Consider the following 5,234-nt stretch of genomic DNA (forward strand, 5'->3'; position numbering starts at 1 on the left):
CTACATGTTATTTGTTGCCTACAATAATAATATTTGTTGTTTTGAATTTTTTCCCTCTCCTCCACCACCTTTATATTTTTTCATTGAATTTTTTTTTTTAAATCCTATCCCCTCTAAAAAATTTCAAATAAAAGGCAATATACTACTTGCTTATACGTACATATGTATGTGTATATATATTGTGTATGTACATACACACTCACACACAATGCGTGGTGTGTGTGTGTAATTTCTGTTGACTTTATTTTTTAATTTTTTTTTTTAAATACAATTCTGTGGGAACATTCAAATGTACAACAACTACAAGAAAAAGAAATCATTAAAAAATATATTGAAAAAAAAAGTGTTTAAAAAAAAAAAAATGGCAGCTGCCAACCTCAACTTAGCAGAACTGACTGAACTGATATCATGGTTACACAGGAAAGTGTACTCTGATATCTACATACATACTTCACTTGCTATACATACGTATACACACACCACTTCTACACATGCTTTCCTTCCTCTTACAACATTACCAATCAAAAAAAGAAACCCCATGTGCATATATATATATATATATATATATATATATATATATATATATATATATATATATGTGTGTGTGTGTGTGTGTACATACATGTGTATATGTACATGCATACATAATGGAACTTGCAGGTAAGATTATTAACTGTGAACATTTAATAAACAGCAAAAATTTCACCCGGAATTTTTTTCCCCCCTCCTTGCAACTTGATGGACAATTCTCCCTACCCCCCTTTTTAAAAAAAAAAAAAATCTGACTCCACATCAAGTCATTTGTACTTTTTGACTGTTTGTTCTGGACAGTTTTACCATTTTGCTTCAAGTGCTTCTGTTACTTCAAAACATGCCAGAAGCAGTCTCCCCCCTTCGATTACCAATGAGGTAAGTTGTAAAAAGAATCCTTTGTCTCTTCTTCTATAACTGATCTCTCAGTATATATTTTCAGTTTCTGCCAGTTTTGTTTAGTTGTGATCCTCAGGGGCTTTGGTTTAAACTCCAGTCTATCCTTTCAAACATGACATTAATCATTTTGATACTAACCCACCCGAAACCATCCTCGGTTCTGTTACACAAATCTCTTTTAATCTTTTAGCATTCAAACTGGCCATATCAGGCCCAAATATTCTACTTCTGACCAGATCAGGCCTCTCGCACCTACCTTACAATGTCACTTGTAAAATAAACAATTGCATCATCAAAATCTCAAAGCTCTGAGATAATGCATGATTAATTCAAAACAATGTAAATAAATAGGGATCACATTTGACAAAGTAATCTGAATGCTAATGGGTTAAAAGTGATCTCAATGCAAACTTTTGATGTTTCATGTTAATTTATGTTCCAAACATCAACATTTGACAAAGTTATTTTACTAAATTTTTCATCATTTTCAAAATGAAATGAAACAAAGGCAGTGTCTTTTAACAGAAATACAATACTAAAAGGGTTGAATTTAATTTGCATTACTTGTGGTGCTTTATTAAGGGAGGAACGTGTACAAACTCCACACACTTCTCTTTTTATCCTCCTGGGGCAAACAAAAAATATAGGAAGAAAAACATAATCCTGGTTAATATACATTATTATTAAGGTGACAAGCTGGCAGAATCGTTAGCACAGCAGGAAAAATGCTTAGCAGTATTTTATCTGTGTTTATGTTCTTAGTTCAAATTCTACCAAAGTCAACTTTGTCTTTCATCCTTTCAAGGTCACTTAAATAAGTACCAGTTACACACTGAGGTCAATGTAATCAATTAGCCCCATTCCCCCACCTCTCCAGATTTCAGGCCTTGTGCCTATAGTAGAAAGGATTATTATTTTAAAGAGAGGAATTGACAGGATTAGGAAAATGATACCCTGCTGTTCAAGTCCTGCCTTTCATCCCTTCGGGGTTGATAAAATAAAATACCAATCGAATAATGGAGTCATTGGTATCGACTAACATCCTCTCCTATAAAAAAATCAGAAATTAATATCGTTAGCATGTTGGGTGAAATGCTTTCGTCTGTCTCTACGTTCTGAGTTCACACTCTTCAAAGGTCAACTTTACTTTTCATCCTATCAGGGTCAATAAAATAAGTACTATTTGAGCAGTGGGGTCAATGTAATTGACTTATCCCTCCCCCTAAATTTGAAACTATTATTAGTAAGATGGTAAGTCAGCAGAACCATTAGCGCACTGAACAAAACGCTTGGCAGCATTTTGTCTGTCTTTACATTCTGAGTTCAAATTCCACCAAACTCAACTTCACCTTTCATTTTTGGGGGGATAGATGAAATAAGTACCAGTTGTGCACTGGGGTTGATGTAATTGACTAGCACCCAAAATTTCAAGCCTTGTACCTACAGTAGAAAGAATTGTGTAAAAAAAGTGCAGACTCTCTAACTGTGGAGGGAACCTGTAAAAGAGATAGACTCAGGAAGACATGGGACAAGATGGTGACTGTGATGTTTGGCAATTTGCTGTGCTTGAGAAGACTCATCAGGCCAAGTGAAATCCTAGTTGTAGCCTGTGCTGGTGACATGCAAAAGGCACCCACTACATTCTCAGGCTGGTGTTAGGAAGGACATCAAGCCATAGAAACCAAGCCAAAATCAAATCTGGAACCTGATGCAGCTCTCCAGCTTACCAGTTCCAGTCAATCTGTCTAACCCATGCCAGTATAGAAAGCAGATATTAAATAAGTGCCAGTTTTCCAAGTATTGATTCAGTGAATGTGTGGTTTGGATAAGAAATTTACTTTGTAACTGTGAGGTTTTGAAGTCAGTCTTAATGTGCAGCTCCTCGGTATGTACTAGCTTTGGGTTAACCAAAGCCTTGGAGGTGAAATTCTGTAGATGGAAAGGTCATGGAGATCATCAAAGAGACTGTTCTAGTCCTTAAATGGTAGGCTTAATCTGTCATCTGTTTAACACCACCACCTTGCCATTGGATATCTTTAGCAGAGTCTGCTCCATTGTAAGCATTCAGATCAGGCCTCAGGTCCAGCGGTAACTCTCTTCCCCGTAGTTTTGAGCTGACCAAAGCCTTATTAGTAATTTGTTAGACGAAAGCTGTAAGAAGCTCATCATGTATGTGTGCATGTTTGAGTCTCCTTGTTTTGACATCACATGATGGTTGTATGCAAGCATCAACGTCATAAAAGTAGTGTCCTTCATTTCCAATCTGTGTAAACATGTCAGGCCATAGAGATATATTAGCTTGCTTAGAAATTCAGCCTCAGCGAAAAATGGATGTCGAAACAATAATGATGATGACAGTTGTAAAAGGGATTACATGAAATGTGAACTAACGCAAAAGGCTGGGAGTGCCAAGAGAATGGTTCGTTTCAGTTAGACACAAGAACACTTGCTTTTTGCATTCTTATTAAGTTACTATTGTTCATTTTATATTTTATAAGATGAATGACAAATGATACTCCTTTCTACTGAAATTTGTGTGTTGGGGGAGGTGCTAGTCTATTTCATCAACTCCAGCACTCACCTAGTACTTAGGTTATCAACCCTGAAAGGATAAAAGAAAAGTCAACTTCAGCAACATTTGAACTCATAATTTAAAGCTTATCTAATGCTGTAACTATTCTACCAGCTTGGAAACTTGACCCCAGCTGGATTTGAACTCAGAATGTTAAATACTGAAGAAAATTCCCCTGGCATTTTCTCTGATGCTTTAATGTCCTAACTGTATTAAATAATATAATCCATTCATAGATTTTTTTTTTCTTTATCTATTTCTTCCTTTGTATTTATTTAATTTGTTTTGCTTTTTTTTCTTTCTTTTATTCATTTTACAGAAGTTTATCTACTTCAGAGACTTTGTTAACCCGTCTATAGAAATTTAACTACCCAAACAAAGATTTCCGATTCTTGGGCAATACAAGGAATTATGCAGTGCAGTGGCTTTGTTTGCAAGAGAGATACAGAGAGAGAAGAAGCATGATTTGAGGATGCCAGGCTGAAAACGGGAAGAGTGGCGGGAAAAGAGTCACGGTTGCTATTTTATTTTTTTTTTAAACCTCAAATGAAACTGAGCTGGCATCATAAACATACGGCAACTGAAATTTCAAACTTTAAAAGCAAGCTGTAACTCCATCCTGCCATATTTTATTTGCGATAAATCCCTCTGTCCTTTTTCTTTTTTTGGTTGGTTGCATGGTTGTTTAAGGGGACTGGCTAGAAGCTAAGAAAATCTCATTCCCACCCATCCAGTCATTTTTGTTATATTTTGACATTATATGTTCTTATATGCAGAGAGGAAAATAAATTAAATTCACTTACCATGAGGTCAACCACTCCGTTCTAGTGCCAGGAAGGCAGCGCATCTTAAGGGGAGACAACTCCTCTCAGTCTTAAGGGAGACAACTCAATCCCTTCCCTCCTCACTCCCAAAAAGAAAAAAAATTACCAGAAACTTCTCAATAGCTTTTGATTTAAACCAAACAGAAAAAAAAAAAAAAAAAAAAAAGGAAATACCTTCATAGATATGGGTATTGAGTGAAGAGGGTAAATTATAAGATACCACAAAGAGAGCAGTACAATATTCTCTAAAATTGAGTTCTGCTCTTAATAATGTTTAAATCAAAGAGACATTACTGCAATGTCGGCAAAACATTATTTTCGTCAGTGAATTTGATTTTCTAATAGTTTCCCCAACATCAAAGAATATCAAATAAACTCTGAGGAATTAAAGAAATTGTGATCATTATTTATTTATTTATTCATTCACTTATTTTAATGTACTGCTTTTGTTATCTCTCTTTTATTTACAAGGAATGGAAAATTTCATTTGTCATCCAATTTAAAAACCACCAGCTGGCCATGGGATGCCTTTTAATGGAGGGTTCCCTGTGGCAAATATTCAGGCACCAGGCCTCCTAACTTCCTCCTATCGGCCTCTGATGTTTTGACAAGGCCTGCTTTTCTTGTGATTAATCCGCAGTTTATATATATATAAACATTATCAACCACATATAATTAACATATACTCTTTGTGTATTTGCTGGTAGGCTGTGAATTGGCATGGTGGAGAAAACTTTCTCAAAGTGCCAGGTGGTAAAACACTTGAAAGTCATAGACAGAAGTGATAATATATACAAAGTCCTTGTTTAGTATAAATATAGGATATTTTCAGAGAAGCACTCAACCCAACTTCTGGGCTATTAACACTCAGATTCCAGGCTAATACCGAAATTAAAGACAAAGAAATG

The 5,234-nt window shown here is 35.4% G+C and overlaps 1 long non-coding RNA gene across 1 annotated transcript; it reads left to right on the top strand.

Annotated features, from left to right (window-relative positions):
• The first annotated feature begins 654 nt into the window (after positions 1-654).
• Positions 655-4,497, top strand: LOC106874419 (uncharacterized). The gene is made up of 2 exons (XR_001410005.3): positions 655-909; positions 3,822-4,497. It is a non-coding gene; the product is annotated as an uncharacterized LOC106874419 (long non-coding RNA).
• Positions 4,498-5,234: the final 737 nt, after the last annotated feature.

Source organism: Octopus bimaculoides, chromosome 24 (assembly GCF_046866305.1).
Source record: "Octopus bimaculoides isolate indiv1 chromosome 24, ASM4686630v1, whole genome shotgun sequence".
NCBI classification, from domain to species: Eukaryota; Metazoa; Mollusca; class Cephalopoda; order Octopoda; family Octopodidae; genus Octopus; species Octopus bimaculoides.